The 24,032-nt window shown below is 41.1% G+C and overlaps 2 long non-coding RNA genes across 16 annotated transcripts in view; one reads left to right on the top strand and one right to left on the bottom strand.

Moving 5' to 3' along the window:
• LOC308190994 overlaps window positions 1-19,449 on the top strand; it is a 57,885-nt gene extending 38,436 nt beyond the window's left edge. The window contains exons 4-9 of one of the 15 annotated variants that reach the window (XR_013947613.1): window positions 11,908-12,118; window positions 12,609-12,725; window positions 13,039-13,165; window positions 14,753-14,854; window positions 17,616-17,766; window positions 18,129-19,438. This is a non-coding gene — a long non-coding RNA (uncharacterized lncRNA). Of the gene's footprint in view, window positions 1-11,907; window positions 12,119-12,605; window positions 12,741-13,038; window positions 13,166-14,752; window positions 14,855-17,615; window positions 17,767-18,128 lie in introns of all 15 variants that reach the window. The other 14 variants (XR_013947607.1, XR_013947608.1, XR_013947610.1 and 11 more) reach the window with 14 other exon arrangements.
• LOC308191000 overlaps window positions 1-24,032 on the bottom strand; it is a 159,991-nt gene that overhangs the window by 11,060 nt on the left and 124,899 nt on the right. The window lies entirely within an intron of this gene.

Here is a 24,032-nt window from a genome sequence, read left to right as displayed (position 1 = left end):
GAAAGGTTCAAACTGAAAGTATTTGGGGATAATGTTTTGATTGTGTAAGAGCCAGGACATTTTTTCCCCCTTATTTATTTATTTATTTATTTATTTATATTTCCCTGCAAATTCTTCCAAGTATATCGAGTTTTGGGGGGCATTATGGAAAGGCATGTAACAAGGAGTTGATGGATTGTTCGTCAGCATGAAATAAAACATTGTGAATGCATATTTCTTCATGAACTTGTCTGTTGCTGGCAAGGAATTTCATTTGACTTTGATTGAGTCCAGACCATTAGCCCATTGGCTCAGGAATTCATTCAGGGGTACAGGAGAGTGTAATTTTAGTTGCAACACTGGAACAGCAGCTCTATAAGCACTATCCTGCTATCCTAAAGCCTGAACCGTAAAGGCAGCCAGCCTCCAAATCTGTGTTTAGTTACTAGCACAGGACCTATTTCCCAGACTTCTAGGTGGTGTTAGTGTGCCTGAGGTAATGGGTAGTGAAGGGAAACCCAGCTGCCGAGATGCACTGATCTTCCCCAGGAAACCTAGTCATTAAAGAAAGTTGTCATCTCAGTGCCTCAGTGGGGAGAAGACTCATAAACGCAGGGCAACAATGAAGCAAAAAGATAATTTGATGTCTGTTGCAGAAGCAAGGCATTCAGTTGCTTTAAAAGAGGTGTTTTTCAAAACAAAATCAATTCTTCCATATCTTAAGTGTTATGAATTAGAAATCTATAACTCTTGGGTTTTAAACAAAAATTATCTGGACTTGCCCACAGGAAACTCTGCATTATTTTTGGTCATCCTCACTGACTAATTCCTTCTGGAGCTGGATGCTGGTGTAATCTGGTGCATCCGTCCCACCACGGAAAATTATTTCAGATGCAAGCTGGAGGTGGCATGCAATAAGCAGAACAGTTTCCAGTCATAAAGTTACGGCAGGGTGGTTTCTCTCCATATGTAACTTCTCTTAACAGAGCAGAGTAGCACAAGGGCACAGCAATGCCTCATATCTAAATGTCACCAAACAGTACACACTGGGCTGCAACTGGCTTTAGCATCCCTTCCATGAGGACTCTGTGTGAGGTTGAGTGGAGAAATGTGGCAGCGGGGAAGCACAGGGAGGATTTATCTGGGACTTGGAAACCTGGTTAAGGAGATTTGCTTTGTATGAGCTGTGCAGACTCTGTGCCATGTCCACTATGTTTATGATGGTGCTTCATAAAGCAGACTACGATGAATTGGGGAAGGGAGGAAAAAGGTAAAGGTATTATCTGAATACAATTGCTAATCCCACAGGATTTCTGTTTTGCTGCTGGATATTAAAGGTCTTTGACCTACATAGTGAGAGCCCCTGTACGTAGACAAAAGAAAAATTGCACAGAGCTTTCAAGTTACTCAAGTTTATCTGAGGAGTAACAACTCCTGAAGGAATGACAGAAATGTTTTTTTCCTTCCTCCCTCCTCTGTTTATAGCTCTGACCTGCACTTCTTCAGCACTTCAAACGAAGGCAGAAACTGTATTTGCTCTGCCTGGGTTTTGTTATTCTAGGTTGCTTGTGTGACAGCGGAGTCTTCTCGTATTGCTCTTATCTGTGTTGGCTTGGAGAGATGTTAAACCTCAGAGCCCTAGGATCCCACACACCACCAGAGCAACTATCATAGCACAAGTTGGCCTCCCAAGATATAAACAAAGCTTCCAGTATCAAAAGGTAGTAAAATACAGAGAACTTTAAGATCTTTTGATAGTTTTGTAGTGAATAGCTTCTTTATGAAGCGTCCTAGTGTTCCTCTGATAGGCATGAGACCGAGAAAGTGGTATAGTGTGACAATCCCTAAACTTGTTTTTAATAGTAATATAATATTATCAGTGTACATCATTTCTTGAGTGATTTGTCTGGTTAAAACAGGCATACCTGGAGTTGGAGTTGTGCCCTAATATATTAAGCGCAGCACTGGTTTACAGCATCAGTGGGTACACAAAGAGTGAAGGATTTAAGTCAGTACTAGAATGAATAGAAAAAACCTGCCATGGAGCTGGTACTTTTCTGTCTTTCCTTAGCAGCTAGTGCCCCTGTTACACAGAAGAACTCAAGGCTGAAAGCTTATAAAGCCCTATCTCCTTTGCTATGATTTTCCTGCTCATGTAGTAAGCTGTCACCACTGTTCAGGTAGAGACCTGGATTCAGCCTATCTTTAAGCATCTAAAATACAGACCATGATTCTCTGTAGTTCCCCTGTAGTCAGAATAACCAGCTCCAAGGTCATTTCAGTCCACTTACACTTTGATTCACCCTGGGGAGCTGTCTGGCCTTCTTAAGAGCACAGAAGCCGGGAAGATGAAGTTCCCAGCCTATCAGCTCTGTGCAGCTTTTAATTCTGCATAGAGAGATGGCATCTCCACCAGATGCAAGCCTTGCTTAACCCCATTCACTATCCTCCAGCCTTTCTCTTGTGTGATTACAACAAGATATAGTCCAATGAGATGTACAGTTAAAAAACACGTGGGCCTCATTCTAGGAAAGCCCATGTGTACACTGTGCAGAGTGAAGCAGAGACTGCACAAAAGGCACAGCTCCAGGATGCTCTCCTCTGAAGAGGGAGGATGCTCCCTACCCTGTGGCACCCACTCACAGGCAGGTGAATGATCCTTGCTGTCCTGGCCCCGTTGACCTGGGTAGTGGTACGGAAAGGTACAAAACCAGAATTGCCCGTGGCTGTCTAACTCTTCAAAGAAGAGATGCAAAGGTTGCACTGACCTTTAGCAGAAGTCAGTGTTCCCCACAGGACAAAGTTGCAGTCTCACATTGCTCTAAATTATTCAGTTTGATAATTCAGCCCAGCAAAGCAGGCAAATAGCAGCTAGTGGGCTGTAAAGTGCCCTTATTCTGAGCTCTAGTGGTCCTGACTCACTGCTCCAGCCCAGAACACTCTGCCTGGAGAGTGGAGATGTCAAAGCTGCTGTCTGATTACATTGGTCAGTAAGAACTCAGACTGGCTTCTATATAACTTTCATTAATCAATACAGATGGAATCCTAAGAAACACTCTTTAATCACTGGGGTTTTTCAGTCTGGAGAAAAGAAGTCTGAGGGGAGACCTCATCGCTCTCTACAGCTACCTGAGAGGAGGTTGCAGTGAGGAGAGTGTTGGTCCCTTTTCTCAGGTGGCAAGTGATAGGATATGAAGAAAAGGTCTGAAGTTGTGTCAGGGGAGTTTTAGATTGTATATCAGGAATAATTTCTTCACACAAAGTATGGTCAAGCATTGGAATAGGCTGCCCAGGGAAGTGGTGGAGTCCCCATCCCTGGAGGTATTTAAGAGACGTGTGGATGTGGCACTGAGGGACGTGGTTTAGTGGTGGGACTCGATAGGTCAGGTTGATGGTTGGACTTGGTGATCTTGAAGGTCTTTTCCAACCTAAACGAGGAGCGTCTGTCCTCAGACAGAAAAGGCTGAGAGAGCTGGGACTGTTCAGCCTGGAGAAGAGTACCAGCTCAGGGGACCTCATCGCTGTCTCATACCTGAAGGGGGGTGCAGAGGGGATGGAGCCAGGCTCTGTCAGTGTTGCCCAGTGACAGGACAAGAGGCAATGGGCGCGAACTGGAACACAGGAGGTTCTGTATAAACATCAGGAAGCACTTCTTTACTGTGCGGGTGACAGAGCACTGGCACAGGTTGCCCAGAGAGGTTGTGGAGCCTCTTTGCTTGGAGATCTTCAAAAGCCACTTGGATGTGGTCCTGGGCACCTGTCTCTAGCTGGCTCTGCTTGAGCAGGGGTTTTGGACCAGGTGACCTGTCAACCTTAACTTCTCAGTGATTGTGATGCTGTGATCCAGAATCAGATAACAGAAGTCCAATATACAAAGGATATTCTCTCACCTTCCCCTTCACTAACTGATTTTAATTTAATTTTATTTCAGTTTCCTGGTTACCTTAAGCTCAGTCTCCTGAAATACCAGTAGTTGCCCCAATTATTCTGTTGTTGTCAGCCCATTTTCAGAGGAATAACAAGGCTCCCTGCTGGCTCAAGGCTTTAACACTGCTCCACATGCTTGCAAAGGTGGCAGCCCATCCTCCTGTGACAAGGGACTCATCATTCACCTCCTCCATCAGACCTTGTGTCCCTCCCTTCCTTCTCAGCTGCTCTGAGTGGTCCACAAAATAGATTTCTGTAGGAACCAGGTAAAACTTCGGACTCCCTTTCACTGATGTAGCTGCATCAGGATCAGAGTCAGGTTCACTGGCTTTTTTTTAGAAGTAAGAAATATATATATTTTTCCTGCATTGTGAAACTTTTCCTTCAGGAGATTTTGTTATGTTACGATCCAAGTCCTGCTATTTGGCACAGCAAGTAATTATTGTACAGTTACTGATTTTCTGACTCACCCCCTTGCAGATCAGTTCTGCTTCTTCGGATTCATTACAAGCCTCAAGGAGCTGAGCAGAAAAACAGCATGTCCCACCTTCACATGTCAGATAGTAAAGCTTAGTCATGCAGCTTAAAATAAAGTAAGCAAGGGGCAGATGGCAAAAAGGACAAAATGTGGCTTATTTAATCTGCCTGTGTTTGCAAGGAAGTAATTGTCTTCTAGGCTCCAGAAAACAGAGTGCTACCAGAAGACAAACAATGAAGCCTCTCTTTCCAGGGCACATATGACACTATTTGTATAGCTTCAACAGGAGCCTGCAGTTAATTCAGGGCTTTCAATAAAATTTACATTCACCATATGTAGAGGATAAAACACCTTCCCTGAATTGGGAAGCTGAATTGACCTGCTTCCCCTCCCTCGTGTGATCAGTTCACCCAGAGAAACTGTAATCCTCTTTTGAGCCCATACAGTAAAAATGTCTTTAACAAAGCAGCCTTTCCAACATAAAACTATTACGCGAGGAAACAAGGCAGTAAGTGGTACAATAACTTGAAACACATAATACCGTCAGAAACAATGACTATAGGCTTGACAGGTTCCATCAAACCGGTACCAATTTAAAGCTTTTAGTAAGTGCAATCATTAATGTATGCAGAGCTGTTAAGTAATGAGTCAGAGTAACGTAGCTACATTTTGTTGTGTACCAACTAACCAGGGAAGAACAGCTCACATACTGCAAGTACACTTGCTGATTAGGTATTCAATTTTGAAAGTATCCTTGAAGTTTTATTCAGTAACTTCTAAGGAATGAATGTTTACAGCACGGTTCTACGCAGGGTGAAAGAATCCTTTTCTTGCCTCGGACAAATAAGACTTGTTTTAAACCTGCCATAGAGCTGATGAGAGGAACAGCTCTGAGCAAAACCAAAGAGATGGACAGCCTGGATCAAGCTAATGTAAGAGAAAGCACATAAATTCAAAAGGTTCTTAAAAGTTTTAGCTTTTGGATGTTTTTAACCTTCTGAAGGTACCAAAGACACTAATGTGTTATGTTTAACTCCCTTTTGAAAGCCAGAGAGGAGCTGGCTAGCTCTAGAGGGTGCTGTATGTATTTGTACCTGGTTGACAAATGACAGCTGCAAGACAGCTTAACTGGAGAAAACAAAACACGAAAATGCGATGATTCCTATAAATTTGTTGTATGCCCCCAAAGTTCCAAACTTGAGCTACAGTGATTTCTAGGAGTCTTTCTAAAACAGAGAAGGAGGTGCAGGGAAGACAACTGCATTCACTGGGGGAGGAAGCATCAGCCTTACGAGGAGGGGCTGGAGCTGAAACTCTTGTAGAGGAAAAAGGCTGGTGATGCAGGGAAGATGCTCCAGGAAGATAAAACCGTGAAGATGCCAGATGAGGTTAGAGCAACACTTTCTTCCACCAGTTGTGCAGGCACTCAGTAACACCAGAAAATCTCTTTAAAAGAGCCAAAGGGGCATTCTGGGCAAGGTTGTAGAAGCAGATAGCTCCAGATAGTTCAAAGAAAAAACAGACAAATTTATGGACAGAAAGCTATAAGCAGATAATAAGGGGGATCAACAGATGCCCCTTCTGTCACCTGTAATCCAGTGACTGCAGAGAATAGATTAGAGGCTGGGGCCAGGCATCTCCTGCTTTTGCTATTGAAGCCCAACATATCCACCAAGTTTGCACAGAAAACCCTCAAGAGAGCAGGCAGAGGTGACGATGGAAATACAAAACTGTTCCTCAAAATTCTGCATTTTTAAAGGTTCCTTTTACTTCTACACTAATGAAACCAAAGTATAAGGTTTGGGATTGTGTTGAAAGTCAGGATGGTGAGGTAGCATGAGAGAGGTGTTGCCTCATCTGTGTCCTGTCTTAGAAGTCAAGAAGCTGCAGTGCAGCTTTTCATAATATAGTTGTTTCTTTTATGAGGAATAAGACCAGTTTTGGTCACCACCACTTTCAGTTTGGTCTTCCCATTGCTCCTGAATGCTGCAGCTTCTGACCTAATCTTCCCACTGTCTTTCCAACTCTCTGTCTAATGCAAGTTCCTATATGTACCAGGTACTATAGCAAATTCTTGTTATCTAACTTTTAAGTTACCTTGGTTCAATTTCTCTCTGTGGCTTTCCCAGGGTTGAAAATAACAGCAAAAGAATGGCTCAAAGAGCAGTAACACAACCAGGGAACAGTTTGGGTTTATCTTTGTTTGTTTGTGGTTTTTGTTTGTTTTGTTTTGAAAAGGCAAGTTAACCCTTGTGACCAAGCAAAGCATGTCAATCTTAACTCAGGCAGATTTTCAGTTGCTGCCATCCATCTCCTCCCCTCTAAATTCAGGCACCTCTGTTAGCAATGCGGTGTCTGATTAGCAAAAGTATTTAGTAAGCTAATGTTCACTGTCCACAGCAGGAGGCTCACACAGCTTGGCTGATGAGAAATGAACTGCCTGAAGCTAGCTTTTAATGGCAACTAATTTCCCATATTTGATACTCAGCTCAGCCAACTAATATCTAGCTCAACCGTGACAAGACAATCACAGTTCCTTTTGAAAATCCTTTAATCTGGGATGCAAACCAGTGTGCTCAAGGCTATAATGAACTTCTGAGATTATGTACTGGCTATTTTAGAAGGAGGAATATTTTCTCTTTCTTTTTTCTTTTCTATATGAGAGAGGCTTAGGAATACAGACTTTCATAGTTTCCTGCTTCTATGTATCTTGCCTAGTGCACAGAGATAATCTCCTGAAAGTCACTGGTAAAAAAAAAAAAAAGTTTTAAAAGGTCAAGTAAACAGCTTTCCCTTCAAATAACCCAAAGGATGTGGCAGTTCACAACAGCACAACATCATAAGTGGCTTTTAAATCAATTGATCTTGTTATTCTAAATGTGTTTTAAATATCTAACATGTTTTATACTGCACTGGCTTGGGCTTTGACAAATCCCATTACTCTCTGTTACTCTATCTCATTACACAGTGAATTATTAAATAGAACACTTAACCTAATTAGATATTATTGTCATGATACATACAGACATCTTGAAACGAGTCATTCCTTTTTGTTGTTTTGACTAGTCCCTCAATTTTTTTAATTTTTATTCTGTGTTGTTTTTGTTTGTTTGTTTTTCCTTTCTTTGGAGGCATCAAATCTATGTCTTTTTGTTTTGTTTTGTTTTGTTTCCTTCCGTAAATGTTTCCTGGATATAACAATACACGATCACGTATGGATGTAGATTTGTTAGAAATATGGCATGTGTGCCTGTACATATATACATGTACACACAAAAAACAAAAATGACCCTGGGTCACAGACAATTTTTTTTTCTCCTGTAGTGGTGTGCATGGTCTTTCACTTCTGTGGAGTAAATAAGGTTTTAGACTAGAATACAAATTTTCACCTCAAGGACATTTGTTCCAGGAGGGATGAAATTTTTACTCTATTCTACAAGTTAGTTGAAAGTTCCCACTCTGTCCCATGAAACATGTCTAGCACACCACAGGGCCTTCCCATGTGCCATCAGTCCTCACCAATGGGCTCTAATTCCAATGGCAAAAGCGTGCATCTGTAAAGCTGTGTGAGATAATTGCTGGCTATTCATTTCAGAGAGTATCGGATCTACAAAGCCAGGCTAGTGCATTTTCTCAGTCTTTTCAAAATACGGCGCGGTCAGGGCTGGTTAATTGGAAAAGATGCTTCCCATCAAATAGTATACTTTTAAATTAACAAACTGTCACTTGCAGATCTGTTTCGGATCACTTCATTATTATCCCAGCAAACTTTCAAACTAAAATATTTATTTTCCTCAGTCACACTGTGCAAATCAGGTCAAAAATATTACTTGACATAGGAATAACTTGTAAGAGTTGCTTTGGCTATTTACCAAGCTGTCATGTTTATCTTTTCAGTGGCATTTCCCATATTGGGAAACATGGCAAATGCTGTAGACAGTGTTATTGTTGTGGAAGGGAGTTATCCAGTGTTTAATGATGCTAACTATAGATTATTCATTTTTCAGAAATGTTCCTTCTGTATGTTATGTTCAAGTAACCCCCTCCAAGAGGTACTAACTTATGGTTACTTTGTGCCACCTGAAGTCATCTCTCTGCTGAGGATGGGATGCACTGAGGGCAATGCAGTTTCTAAGCGGAGGTCTCCATTGCCATTCACTTTTTATGACACCACTGGCTCCTCTGAGTGTCCCCTCTCTCGCCCTACACTGCAATGCAACATATTGGATAATGGTGTAAATTGCTATGGGCAACATCGTTGTTTATCCCTACTAAAGATACCCCCAGTATGTCAAGTCCTTCTTATAACTGTTTTTTTTTTTTTTTTTTTTTTTTGTGAAAAATGCTGGAGAATCATACCTTTCTTTTTTGTTTATTCCCGTACACCTGTTTCCTCTTCATTTATTTCCTTATTTTTAAATCTAAATGAAGTAATTTCTTCTGTGCAGTCAAGACGACTTTCATTATTCCAAATCAGCAAACTTAAACACTTTTGCTATTCACAACATGCATGTTATCAATCACAACTGTGTTTGTTGCAGTATATATACATAATGGGAAAAGTAAAAATTGCCTTAATTAGTACATAATTTTATTATTTTAAGAGTTTTTTTGTTGTTGTTTTTATGAATAGCTGTTGTAAACTAAATCAGTGTCTTCATGCTTGTACTTTACATTGAAAATGAGAAAGGCACTCAAACATACACCAAATGAGAAAGAAAATACAAAATGGTGGCAACCATTTTGGGTAAACGAGCTGCTCATGTTCTTATCTGTGTGTATAAAAGTGAGATTATTGGATTTCTTTAGCTACTTTATGATTGAAATTAGAAACTGTCTTGTATGACAGTAAGACTCTTACCAGTCACTCATACTTGGTGTTGCATGACAAGCATCATCTCTGTGTAGATGAGCTGGTTTCATCATTTAAAAAAAAAAAGAAAAAAAAAAGAAAACAGGCATAAGTATTGCCATTTCTACAATCTGGAAAGTATGTAGATTTTAAAAATGATGGGCTCAGTCAACAACATAAAGCAACCTTGAAAAAATGTGCAATGCTTGTAACCAAACGGAATGCCTTGAAACCAAAACCCAGAGATTCAAATCCACAGTTTCAACTGATGAGATTTATTTTTTTTTAATGTACCAATTAATATCTGTGATGCAGCAGAATGCCCACTCAGAGTTTGTGATGAGCTATTTTGCAATCTTGCCAAGGGCCACAGAAAAGCAAGGGTTTTTATCAAGGCCAAAATTCAGTTAAGAATTAAAAATAAATATCAATGTTTTTTAAAAAAAGTATATGCCCTCTACAAATCAGTATTTCAAATGACATATTTCTGAATTGAAAAGAGATTCCTAGGGTTTGTTTTGATGCTACATATGCTCAATGTTACGTGTGCTATGTATGCATTGTGTTATATGAGGGGGAAACATTATGTTTAGAAGACTTTCTGTTTGTAAAATCAAATGTTAAAAAATTAAGAGAGAGAAGATTTGGAGAGCAGGATTAGGAGATGGAGATTAAGAGAATGGCTGGCTGTCCATGAAGTGCTAACCAGAGCCCTTGTGATGCAGCACGGTCTGTACTCATGGTCACCTACTACTTTCTGAAGGACACATTCAGTTTGTGAAAGGCAGAATGCAGAACTAATGTGTTACATCTATGTGGGGGAAAGGCTTATTACCTGCAGATCTTGGCTTTCTTTGTTACTGCTGTTTGGATACACTCAGTGCTTGAGGTAGGATGTTGTGAGAAGAAAAAGGGTGACTGTTTCATGGGAAAGCAGCTAGCAGAAACCTTGTGAAATTGTATTTTTACCCTCATTCCACCACCAAGTTTTCAGGTAATGCTAGAAAAAGTCACTTGGATCTGTTCTTTCACAAGTGGCCAATAACAGGATGTTCCTCTATTTGAAAATGCTTAACTCAGATTAAGGTCTCTATACAAAAAGTGCCAAGCACACATAACTGCAGTGAAGTTCCTGATCATATACAGACATATTATGCTAACTACTCTAAAAAAGTAATTCCTAGACATCCTAAAGTGGACACCTAAAATTAATGGGCATTTTAAATATTATTTTCATCTTAATCTCTTTAAGAATTAGTTCCTCACTAGTCGGGATAATTACACCTCTCTCCATCATCAGGTTATTACATAGGTACGGTCATTAAGGATTTTGAATCACTTAGTCACTAGAGTGATGAGCTCACAACAAAGCTTTCCTTCTAAAAGACATAGTAAAAGGGCCTATTTTCACCAAAAATCACCCTAGCAGATCTCGGTCATCTTTAACAATATGGGTTGAAAGTGGCCAATGCATTCAAAATACATGCAGACATCATGATCACCAAAGCCTTGCTGTCGGGGGAAGACGGGCTGAAAATAATTCGTGTTGGTGTAACTGGTATACAGGTGTACAAGTGTTTGTGTTCAGGATGACACCTGAATTGTGTTTCTGGTGTTTCTTAGTGTCTTAAAGAAGTTATGGGGTAGATGGAGTGTCTATCTAGAGCCAGCTAGCAGGGGGATCCATATGGTGTGTATATAGGCATATATATTTATTTCCATTAAATGGGTGTTATCCGGATCTGGTCTGTGTTGGTCCATGTGGCCAGCCACAGACATACATGTGTATATATGTATTTTGAGTGTGCACGTGTGCACACGAGCCTATTGGGAATGCATGCACAGCCTCACCACCAGCTGGTCCTGGGGATCTGGAGCTGCAGCAGCCTCCCCTCTGTCGGGCTGCTGGGTATGACGAGCCCTAACAGATGGGCCCTTCTTTGCCAAAAGCTTTCAAACCCATTTCCTAAACAACCAAGGAATGATGGAACTCGTGAATACGAAATTTGCTTCCAGGATATGAGGAATTATGGCCTAACGGTTACTGATCCTTTTGCATCTCTTCCTCTAAACCTGGCCCTCTGGTACCCTCACCTGCTGTACAATCACATCTCTCTTGGGAACAGCAGGCAGCACTTGGCAGCTCTCTTTCAATAGCAAATACACCACACAAAACAGAAAACACCACTGCATAACTTCTTCCTTTGTGATAACCTGCTTCATACTGTTCGTCCTCCTTCAATGCTGTTCTTTACATTTTTTCCCCCCTGAATGCTTTGCTGGAAGGACATTTAGATGAAAAGAGAGGCTGTTGCTAGGTTATCTTCCCTGGGCTAGCTAGCAAGAGATTCAAATGCCTCCCATGTTCCTGAACAGACCTCTCCAGGCACTGATAGTTTTGCTGTTTTCCAAAGGCAGCAACATCCCCAGCTTGAAGGAAGATGTCGCACCTGCAAGGGTGTAGCAGAACAGGCAGTGGGCTGGGTGGAGGGGTGAGCTGAACATGCAGGCACACAAATCTTAGGACAGGAATAGTTAGGAAGAGTCCCAGTAGCTTGTTAATTACTGTGGATCATCAGTGCCTCATGACAGGGCTGTTGTGATTACGAGACATTAAAAGATGTGTCTGTCGTCTGCAGCTTGCTCATTCCTTCTCGCATCTCTTCTTCAGAGCATGAGGGACACCACAGATCCCAGAGTGGCTGAGGCTGGCAGGGCCCTCTGGAGGCCACCCGGTGCCACCCGTGCCCAAGCAGGGACACCCAGAGCAGGGTGCCCAGCACCACGTCCAGGCGGCTTCTGAAGGGCTCCAAGGAGGAGACCCCACAGCCTCTGGGCAGCCTGTGCCACAAATTGATGCGCTCTATGCACATTTTTACTCAGTGAGTTGCAATCTCTTATTTCTCACTATTCACCTCACAAATAAAGAGATTAATAATTTATTAATGTAGATGTATTACAACTGATGAGTTGTACAACCCAGTTGTACTCAGGTTCTGCTCTGGTTGGTCCTTCAAATTTGGCTGGAGGATTGGGCTCTCCTTGTATGATCCACACTTTTTCCAGAAAAGCTCAAAAATTGAGCTAACTGTACTATTTACTCCGTAGAAACTATTTGCTAGGAGGAAAAAAAGAGGATTTTATTTTAACACAATTTTTAGAGGAAATCATCCAATTTAGAATTAGATGATACTTAGTAGATAAAAATCTCCTTACAGGCGTTTTGCCATACTCTGTTGTTAATTTTTCCTTGATAAATTGCTTGTTCCCAGCATTGCAAAACTCTGTGGTTTACTGTAAACGTATTACTGCTAAGAAATGAATACAGAGGTCTTTTTTTTTTTTTTTTTTTTTTTTTTCCGGTGTAAGCAGTGCGGCTGCTGATCAATTTTGTGACATGAAGGATGGTGGTGTCACGACCTGGCAGGAACAGACAGTGACCGCAGGAGACGGAAGAGGAGTGGATCCAGATGAGGAAATAACCCACCGGTGATGCAGTGTTCAGTAAAAAAGCATGGGGGCAAAACGTACAATTAAAGAAATCAGGGAGAGATGAGGAGGTCAGGTGGCTGTGGGTTGTAAAATCCTGCAGTCCAGAATTGAAACCTCATACACCCCAAATTTCTATCACCTTTTCCTCACTCTTTTCCTTGTTACTTTTGCTCTTTGGTTCAGCAGTTTTTCTGAATATAAGATAATTCGTCTTAGACTGGGTGGCAGGGGACAGACTTCAGCTGGTGTGCATGGGTCTAACTTCATGCTGGCTGCAAAGCTGCTCCAGCACTCTTTGTTCTTTGTGCAGGAAAACAGAAGTGCCGAGAGACATCAGCTGCGCCGTGCTTATCGCAGCGCTCGTGGCTGGGCTCTCCTCATCCGCTGCTTTTGTCACACATCGCTTTGTATCGTTTTCCTGCAGTTTTGTCAGCCAGGTAACTACATGTCATTGATGGTATATGTGCAACTCGTACTCCTTGGAATAAATAATAAAAAGGCAAACTGACACTTATACTGTAAGTGCCTGGAATTAATTCTGGGAAAGAATAATCTTTCAAAGCCGGAACACTATGTGGATGGCAGATTGTCAGCTACTCCCAATTTCTCTCTATTCTGACTTGGCATCAGCACGGGTATCTTTTCCTTTGCTCTTTCCCTAGTTGCATTAATGCCATCACATGTAGCTTCAAGTTTACTGTTGCTGGATGCAGCAAAAATGAATCTGCATCCCTGCTGATGTTGTGATACTGGGTTGGACTGGTGAAGAGTAATTTTACTAAATAGATTTACTAAACCTAGTTTTACTTTAGCTTTTCATTTTCTTTTCCGTCTGTGCTATGAAAAAATGGGTCTCACTGAGACATCAGAAAACAGTGCTGGATTCTCTAGGACTTTGTATCTCCATTGGCTTCAAAGCAGATACTCCTGATTTACAGGTGTTGAGCAAGGGTAGGGTCGAGGCCATAGTGCTGCACATATTTCACATCAACTATCTCTGGTACAGTATCACAAATGCAGTTTTTTAATGTCTGTGTCTTCTGAATAATTAATCTAGGAGTGTGTTTGTCCTGGCCCAGTAATACCACTCTACTGGTGTTTACCATTATTTGTGATTTAACGTTAACTTTGTTTTTCTGTCAGATAAAACAGGGTACCTTGTGTGCACCCAAGTCAGATGTTTCTGAGAGAATAGGGCCTCTGATAACACTGAGGGAAAAATTTAATTGTACCCCCACCCCCGCATCATTTACATAACTCAGATTGATGAGATAGGAAGGAAAGTGTTTACAATGCAAGAAGATAGGAATTTGGGGATTTAAATAGGAAGCGAATCGAAATGAGCTGTCTGAGGTAATTATGAAACACATACTTCATATGTTTTCATTAGATATTGCTATTATACTACACAAGGCAAAGGAGTTTGATTAAACTACAGCTCAGTATATAAATTTATGCATAAATTACCCAGAAATCAGTTAGTTCATTATCTTTCAGGAACTCAGCAGGGGACTGAGCAAAAGTTTAGCTGTACTGGGATAAATAATTTGAACAAGAATAAGAAGTGTGTTTGGTAGGAAGAAAAACACCAGCAAGGTCATGAGATGGAGCACGACAAAGGGTTAAATTAACTGGTGTGCAAAGTCCCAGGCAGGGACAACCACCAGCAGAAGGAGCCTGGCCAGACTGAGCAGGACCTGAGCTCCATCTCCACCACATGAAGCCTAGGGCACAGGGAACATCCTCCTGTAGCTCCCGTGGGGCCACATCAAAGCCTGCTGGCTGCACAGAGCACCTCGAGAAGGGATATCTCGCTCCTGCAGGCACAGCTGCAATGTAGGCGCTAGCTTTTCCCTTTCTGCTTGGGAATGGTTCTTCAGGCTGGTTTCGCTGGTAGTTTGCTCATGGAACAGGGCTCAGCAAACAGCATGGAGCTAGAGTATTTTCTGATTTAACTTCCAGCCTCTAGTGAGTGTGTGTTTTCTTTTTATATAAGGACATCTTTTTATTTTTTATTTTTTTAGAAACATTGCATACAGGACCATTGAATTGAGCTATTGAAGAATCATAGCCAAACTCCATCATCAGACTACCCTCAAAGTTGGCTTTTGACCACTGAATGAAAGGTGATGTTGCCAAGCCATCAGTGGCAAACAGTCAGAATATGATTTCTACAGACCCTTCTAGCATTAAACTTTATCTGATTGTGTTGAATATTGCTCAGTGTATGTTCCATTTGTTGGTATTCCATGGGCCTGACTCTCCTGTTTATTGAAACAAATGTTCATGAGAATGTTGCACCAGCCATCCAGTGAGAGAAGCTATCACAAAACATTCTGCATTAACCTTTCTGTCATTGCAGTAAGGCTGTGACTACACCCCAGCTCCATGCATCAGCATGTCACAGAAGCCTTGGCTCTCGCAAATACTTATACACTTCTTTTCCCATTCCTTAAAGCTAGCTGGACTGAATGTCTTCACCTTCTGTAGACGTAACACGGTGCTGTTACATTCTTGTTGCTAATGAGGATACAGGTTTAGTACCTGTGTTCAGGATCTATGGTATGATTTCATTGAAATGCCTCCAAGGATCTGTCTCTCCGGGCTACTTTTCTGCATTTTTCTTAATAACTGCTACAAGCACCGTCAAAGTGCTTAGAGTTTAACTTATAGCTGCTTATTTAGCCTTTTTAAAAAAAAAATCTTTTCTTCTGTGTCTGCTCAGGATGCTTGTTCCCTTTTTACCCTTCATCTCTTTAAATTTCTTTGCAATCAATTATAAGACACCAATCTACCTACCTCACTCCCTGTCTGTAGTGTATCAGCACTGGCTTCTACTGTAATCCACTCTGCGTTGGTATTGACTGCCTCTCTCCAAGCCTGGTATCATCAACAAATACCGCTGCCTGACTAAACCATCTTTTAATAAATAAACACAACAAACCTTGGCCCTAATAACAAAGCTTGTGGCTTTGATAATCCCCTTTCCCATTAATTCACTCCGAAGTCCAATATTCTTTCTACATTCCCTGCCAGAATAATCTATCACATCAAGCATTTTTCAGGGAGCTGTATTACAAACACTGTTCCGCTTCCACCATGATCTCCTGTCAGCAGACACCATGTGGCAAGCTTGTTAACTCCTTCAGAAGTTTGACTGGTATTTCATATATTTATACATTTTTACACCAGAAGGGACATGTTGCTTGATGCTCTGGATGACCCAAACTATACAATTTTATTCAGCATCTCTCATGTTAGTATAGACTCCCCCTTCCCAGGAAGTCTGTTAGGAAGACTTCTGGTCTCGAATTCAAGCCATGGAGATTTGTCCACCTCCACTGGTCATTTATTTTTGGTGGCTAATTATTGCTGTGAAAAATGCACACTTCTGAATTTGCTTTTTGGAATCCCGTTTGAATTTGGCGGATGCCAGCCTCCAGCCACTGCAGCCTGTTATGTTTCTATGTGCATGACTAAACTACTATATGCCCTCAGAATTTTTCTCCCTGCAGAAATTATGGAAAGTTCATTCTGGCTGTTGAGTAGACTGCTCCCTCTGCCCTTTCCTTCATCCCTCCCTCCAGTGTAAGTCCCTCTCTCCAAAGAAGGTCCTCCACTTTTCACAGCATCCTCGTGCCTGTGATCTTAGCCCTCTCCTATCCTTTACTGGCCTTCATAAGTGCAGAAGGAGTAAGCAAACGGTTCATTCCAGTAATGCTCTCACCTCTGCTGACTACATAGATAAATTAATTTCCATACCTTTGCTTTCTGACTCCCTATTCATCCATGAAAGGTTCATATTAGGTCTTTTGGCCATGACATCCTGCTGAGAGGTTCACAGTCTACTGCCTTTAGTGCCTCTATGATGCTTGCTGTAACTGAAACAAGAACTGTCAGTATAGCTTTCTCTTGCATGTTTTCCCCAATATTTTCTCCGACAGCACTTTCATCCAATATTATCTTTACCTGATTACTTTTCCCAGTGTTGTTCTGCATAAAACGAATGGTTTCTTGCTGTCAGATAAAATCCCTTCTTAAAAGTAAAGGCATTAAATTTGATACCTTCTATTACAACGATATTTTCTGATATTTTGAAGAGCTTTTTAATGTAGTATGTGTGCTAACATACCTGAGTTTATCATTTATCCTTTTTTTTTTTTTTCTGAATAGGCAGGGGTCTTTGTTGCTGGCCATTAATTTAAACCTTCCCATCTCCTATTTTCTTTGACTTTCTCTTGGATGTGGCCTTGACTTATGGTATATTTTCTTCTTCTCGTTGAAAATAAGTATCTGATTATTTCTCCATCACATTTTGTGAGCACAAGAATATAGAATTCATTTTACTTTTTACAGTGTCAGCCCTTTCTGCCAATATATTACCCCTTCCATGTCTCATTTCACCTCTTGTGCCATCTCTTGTTCCTTTATGTATACAAAACATGTCTTCCCGTTTATCTTGCCTCTCATTCATACCTCTTTTCATTCTTCACCTTCCCTTTTCTTATCATTTTCCTACAGTTTCACGATCATTTCTATAATCTTCCTAGTCCTCCCCTGTACTGATGCTTTATATCTGGTGCTAACCTTTATCTCATTCCTGATTACTTTTTGTACTTTTGTTCATCGCACAGTCTATCAATCGTTATAAGCTTTGGGCTCGCCTGTTCCAACCGTGCTTAGTGCTGTGGATGTATCAGTGCATCTGCCTATATGGATCTCTGAACATTTGACATTTTTCTCCCCAAGTCCATTTCCTTGCCATGAATCCTTTCCCCAGTTTCAACAGGATGACTCCTCTGCCTAAGCTGTCTGCAGCTAACTCATGCCTTGCCCTCCTGTGTTTTTTTTTTTGTTTGTTTGTTTTGGTTTGTTTTTTTTTTTCAGTTCTGGGGTAAAAGAGTTGTTCTACTCATGGGGGCGAACTTGGCACTGTGAATGCGCAAAGGGCAGAGTACCAGTGTCTGAAAACCTGTATACTGAGACCAGCTGAAAGTGGGAGGGGAAGCACAAGTTCCTCCTGCTGGCCTCTCTCCTGGTAAGAGCAGCCTCCTCTTGCAAATGAGAGGGATGGGTGGTGGGTGAGTTTGGGTGCTGGAGACCCCAAAAGGGGAGAGGAACATCCTCATGTGCCCAAGGACATCTTGGACAGAGTCACAGCTAAACCCACCCCCATCTCTGGCTGGGTCTTCATCCTCCATTATCCCTCCAAGTACAAAGTAACCCCTTACAAAAATCCATACCTTCTCTAAGCATACATTGAAGCCATATTTTTATTCTTTCTGTACATTCTACTTTCTGGGTATTCTACTGTGCTAGTGGGCTTATGGGGTAAGAGAAGGAGATATAAAATGAAACGTTTGCTTTCCTAAAAATGTTTTCCTTCCTTGCAATTGTCAGAGAAAAGACCCATGAGGAACTATCTCCCAGGAAAGCATTTGAGAAGTGCCGTTACAAACCCACTGGAAATAACGAAAAAAATTCCACTCTGTCTGAAGAGGCCAAGATCTCTTGCCAAGCAGCAAAACACTTTAAGCTCTTCAACAGCAACACAGCACTGTCTAAGGGATGCAAGGCTGCTGCTGGTGTAGAAACCACACATCTACACCATGCAGTGGAGCCTCTTGCAGGACCTTCAAACCGATGGCATCCATCCTGGCTCCAAGGAGAACAGGCATCATCATGCAGGGCTGCGTGCAAATTAATGAGGTGCTCTGGACTGCTTCTGGTTGGGATAACAGCATCAGGGTCACATCTCCAAGGATTTTGACCTGCTGGGTCAGCCAGAAACCTGTCAGTGGATGACGCTTGTTTTTACCAATGCTGCTGTCTGGGAGGCAACGGACTCCAGCAGAATCAGGATCACAACTACAAGCTACTGAACTTGCTGTTCCCATGTTCTGCCTCTGTTTAGCATCAGAACAGGCCTGAGGCATATTCATTTATTATTATTTTTTTTAGTGTGAAAATATAGCAGAAATGTTATGTTTGGACTTCAGTGAAGCTGAGTCCCAGTCAGCAAATTCTCTGGGTGGTTTGTCTTGCCCCAGCTCTTTGTCCTTCCCACACCAGTCTCTGCCCATGCACATGGTTGTTGCTGCATTGTTCATTGCACACACTCTCTCTGGTAGCTGACTCCAGCGTTTGGGCACACTTGTAAAACAATAGAAGGTTTCTTCCACACATGAGAAGTTTGTCGTTGTTTTTTGTTTGTTTGTTTATATGTTTTCCTGTGCTGCTTGTTAATAACAATTTACAAGTCCCTTTGTACCTTCTGATTATAACCTAACCTGCGCTATTCAGATTTTGTGGATTAATTCATTTTTCTGTATTACTTTTCCCTTAAACTTTATAGGCATGTATATTCATGAAAAGAACAGAGGGGAAAAAAATCCCAGAAATTACCACAAGAAAAACCCCTGCTAAAAGCAATAAGTTTGCTGACAGATGGTAGAATCAGTTGAAAATCGAGTACCATATTTACTAAGTCTAACCCATTTAGTAAGCCAGAAAAGTGTTATCTAATTCTATCCCCTGTGTGTTTGTGTTTTGGAATAAACAGATGCCTAATGAGGAATGTGTCTAGTATGGTTTTTGAAGAACCTGGATGGATCCTGGTTCTGATTCAATACTTGATTTTGACAAAGATGATAACACTCACTGCAGAACCTATTGTTTTGTCTCACAGAACCACAAATATTCCCATGCCTGCTGACAGACAAAAAGTGGTTTCAGAAAAAAAAGGTGCCAGAACAGGGCACAAATCAGAAGAAAAAAAAAAAAAAAAACAACAACAAACAGAAGTGTTGAATGACTTAACCTGCATTTTACATTTCTTGTTCTATTTATACAACACCCAAAAATGCAGTGAAGGAAAGGGCAAACACACTTGAATCACTTGCAGGCTTGACAGCTACCACAATCAATTCGTGTATGTTTTGTGCTAGGTTTTATAAAATAATAGGGACTGGCTTAGAAAGACACATGCTTGTGTACTTTGTGGCAGATCTGGGTGAGAAGCAAAGACTGAATAAACAGAGCAGGGTAATGTGAGCAACGAGTGCTTTAGGGAAGATGAACCTCTTGTGGGCCATGCTTGGCCAGTGAGGCTATTGCATCTGCAATGTCTGTGCAGAAGAAAGTGAGCTCCCCCAAAGGCTGGCAGGATGGCTTCTAACATCTCACCCTTGACTGGAACCATTAGGAAGTTTACCAAAATAAAAAATCTGCCCTCTGTGAAGTCCATAAAAAATACTTACGGAATGAGAGATATTAGACTTTTAAAATACATCTACTTTTTCTAATGCTGCAGGGAAGGAGTAGATAAAGAATAGGATCTGGTCTAGTGTAAAATAACTGATATCTTCACATAGAGGGGAATATTTAGAAAGGATTATTTAAAAGGAGGGAGATATAACGTTTATTTTTCCACAGTATTTTAAAATTAATTGATTAGCAATAGATTTCAATAAATTCATATTCACCCATTCCCACTTATAAAAGTTGTTTAAGATCTACTAAAGAATTTTGCTAAGTCTTGTTTTCAATTATATGAACTTGTTATGAGAGACTTAGGTTCTGGGAATTCAAAATATCTGCCTAAAAATACCAGGAAGCTGTGGTTTGATTATTGGGAATCTCATCCCTGTTCCCAGCACTGGCTGTTTACCTGTTCTGTGGGCACAAGTGAGTTGTTTCTATTCTCTTTCTGTGTTCCCCTTTACACCCAGGAGATGCACAGTGTTTCTCACCCTATGGAATTCTAAATCCAAACTCACACATGCATTACTCTAATATAGTCAATTTTCTAATTTTGTCATAAGATTATCTAAGGTATTGGTCAAGTCTGTATGTTGTCGTCGCATTACTGCAGAAAATGCCATCTCACGCATCAAAGGAAGGTGGACGCTGGTGGTGGAAACAGAGTGTTTTAACACATGGATATAGATGTGATTCTTAAATATTAATAACGAGAATTGCATTTCACCTCTTATCTAGGCGGTATCCAAAGATGATTTTCTGTTCACATTTTAGCAAAAGAGAGCTCTCATGGGGAACCTGAGGGAAAAGAAAAATTGCTGGCACTATGCATTTCTTCTGCAGGCTTTTCCACCCCTCAAAGGCAGCAGAGGCAAAATGCTTGTGGGAAAGATCTTACCCTGTCCTTGGTTTAAAAATGTAGCAGGAGTATAAATTTGTTCTGTTTCTAGTTTTATGTGAAAGAACGAGGGAAACTGCAAAAGACTATGGATCCTGATTTTGATGTTTTACATTTTTTCTTGCCCATTCTTGGCTATACTTTGTCGCATTTCCAAGGCATTAAAACAGAGACTCAGGGGCCTAGCTAGGCATAATGGTATAAAGTTTCCGGTGCGGTAAGCTGTAACACTCTGTATGCTCTGGAAAGTTTGCATTCAGCCTTTTAATAAGTGAAGACACAACATAATGCTCCTGATAATTTTCAGCATGGACAGATGGTATATGAACAGCCTGGTGGGAGGAGAACCAGCCCAGCTTAGGGTAACAATGTTCGACTAGCTATCAGGGAGGAAACAGACTTCCTCTGCCATTGCCCAGTGCCAAGGAGCTTGTTTTATCTCCTGCTCACCACACTGATCATGCTTTGCTTTCTTCTGTTTTATAGGCATTGGCTTTGTGCAGAAAGTGCAGCTCCTTTCTCCTGCCAAAACGAAACAGTATTTTAGATTATAACTAGGCTAGGAGTCATTTGCAATTAATTCTGCTCAAAACCTCCTCTAGCTGGAAATGCAGATTGGACCAATTTGCTGTGAGTTGCTACAAGGTGAGGAAGGTGCTCGCCACTTCTATTCCGTACTGAATTTTCCAGTTTGTGTGCTAAAGCTGGAGCTGGCTGCAGCCGCTGCCCCAGCCACGAAGCAGGGCACGTTAGCAGGAGAACGGGTGGGTTCAGAGATGCTTTGGGAAGTTTCTCTGGGTCTGTAGCATCCAAATTAGATTTTTCAGGGGCTGTGTATGTGAATCTGTCAGTGCTTCTCCCTCTGCAAGACAATTCAGCAGCAGTGGCAGCAGGAAGTGGCATGCTGGAGAGAGGCAGCGTGCTGGGATGGCTGAACGTGATTTTTGTAAGCCTACTTCTGAAAATGCCACTTGTCCTCTTTCAGATTGCCTTCCTTGCCACTGCCCACCTTGGAATAAAGGAGCTAGGAATATATTTCATCACCATTATCCTTTCTGTACATGAATGTGTTAATTACACTGGGCAAAGCATTTCTGCAGCCCCGGAGTGCTGCCCGCAATCAGCAAAGTCCTGCCATGTTCCACCTCCGGACAGATGCTTCAGCTGAGCCAACAGAGAGATGGTTAATAGGTCAAGGAGATTGCTAGTGACGGGAGGATGGATTGAAGATGTGCATTTACTCCCAATTCTGGGTCTTGGGGGCTAGCAGAGACAAGTGTCTTCCATGAGCAATAAATTAGTCTTAAAAAATAAATGATTTCTTTTAAAAGTGCATTCCTTTCTCTGGAGCCTCCATCTCTCTACTGAGCAGGTGGCACAGAGTAAAAGAAAAGAATAAAGAGAAAATGTCACCTCTCTCTCCTGCAACTCTCTTTAAAATGTTTGAACACTTTTTTTAAATTTTACTTTAATTTTCTTGTCTCTGCTCTTTATTTTTATTTTATTTTAATTTTATTTTTATTGTGCCTGAATTCAAGGCTACTGAAAATAGCGCAAGATAGTTCCTGTAAATCTCTATCTGCTTTTCTTCTCATCTCAGGGTGGACAGGAGTTTTTTGTTTCATACATTATTGACAATGTGATAGAATGGTGATTCCACGAAGTGAGCAGGAGCCTTAAAAAGTTAATGAGGAGGGACAACACGGGATTGTTGTTATTGTTACTTTTTAATGTTATGTAGCATTAGGACTGGGCAGCTGGGCACGCTGGATACTGACTGCCACTGCTGTCATTTTTATTGCACCGTGCTGCTGACAAAAGCTGTTACCCCTCCTGGGCTCTTCAGTGCACCCACCACCTTCCCATCACTGCACCTCGCTGCACCTCACTGGCAAACCGGGGGACACGCACGCTGACATCCACAAAGCACAGTGAATCCACACATAACATTTGTAGACAAACATTAATCTCAGGAAGGAAAAAAAGAAAACAATATAATTTTGATTTCCTAAAGACTGAAGCATCTACCTTCCCTAAAGACATCCACTGAATAAGCTTAGTATGTCCTCTGGCTAACATCTGTAGTAAACTTACCTCAAAGACACAAGTACCGGGAGGTTTATTACAGTCAGTACCTTTGGATATATTATTTTACACGATGATACCATCTGTTTCATACTGTAGCACATATCTGAGCACTCCAACAGCAGTTGCAAATACCTCTGTCAGGACACTTGGAAGCATATAGGGCTGGTGCTGGGCAATATCATGGGGCTAAGAATATGCTGACATATTCTGGGCTGGATCCTCTCTTACATTGGTGTTATTTTTATATAGCTCCGGAGACTTCAACTGAGCAAGTCCATACTTATACAAACATGAGGTCAAGACCTCATCCAGGATTATTTAAGGCTAAAACATTTTAATCTACAATGAAAATAATGGAGAAATTCCTTCTCATGAGAGTGCCTAGTCCTTGTGAAATGTCTGTCTCTTCAGCTGTCCAAATGAGAAATAGAGGAAGTAGAGCCCTCTGTACGATAGTCTGACGCCCTGGAATTTTAACTGCTAAATGTTTCAGTTAAGAAACCCAAGTCAGAAAATGATCTGCACTTCTCCTGTGTGGCAAAAAATTCAACCACTTTCTACTATTGGTTTTGTGTCTTTAGCTGGTAGGGCTTCATTGACTTTAAATGGACCTGAAGATTTTTCTCAGAAGTCAAACGAGGATTTTGTAAGTTCACCCAGAATCGCTAAGGTCACAACTGATGGCCACATATCATTATTAGTGATATAGATAGATGTTGACATTGATTTTTTTAAATATCTGTCTCACCTGTCTTTTCAAAGTTGTTATTTTTATGTGCTTTTTCTTTTTTCTTTTTCTTTATCTTTTTTTTTTTTTTTTTTATACATCTTATCAATTATTGCTGCTTAGAAGAGTTTCCTCACCAACCCTTCCAACTTAGTCCCCAAATTGTGGGAAGGAATCAAAGGAATGATGTTTGCTGCTGTTTAACTTTGAATCACTGGCAAATGTTTTATGTAACTCATTTTCTTCCACACAATTAGATTGTAAGGACATAGGGACTAGGCTCTTTTTTTTTTTTCTTTTTTTTTTTTAATTCAAAGGTCTCAGTAAGCAA

This window comes from Anser brachyrhynchus (assembly GCF_964034855.1).
Source record: "Anser brachyrhynchus genome assembly, chromosome: 2".
Lineage (NCBI taxonomy): Eukaryota > Metazoa > Chordata > Aves > Anseriformes > Anatidae > Anser > Anser brachyrhynchus.
The sequence above is the reverse complement of the archived record's forward strand: the minus strand, read 5'-3'. Positions and strand labels throughout refer to the sequence as shown.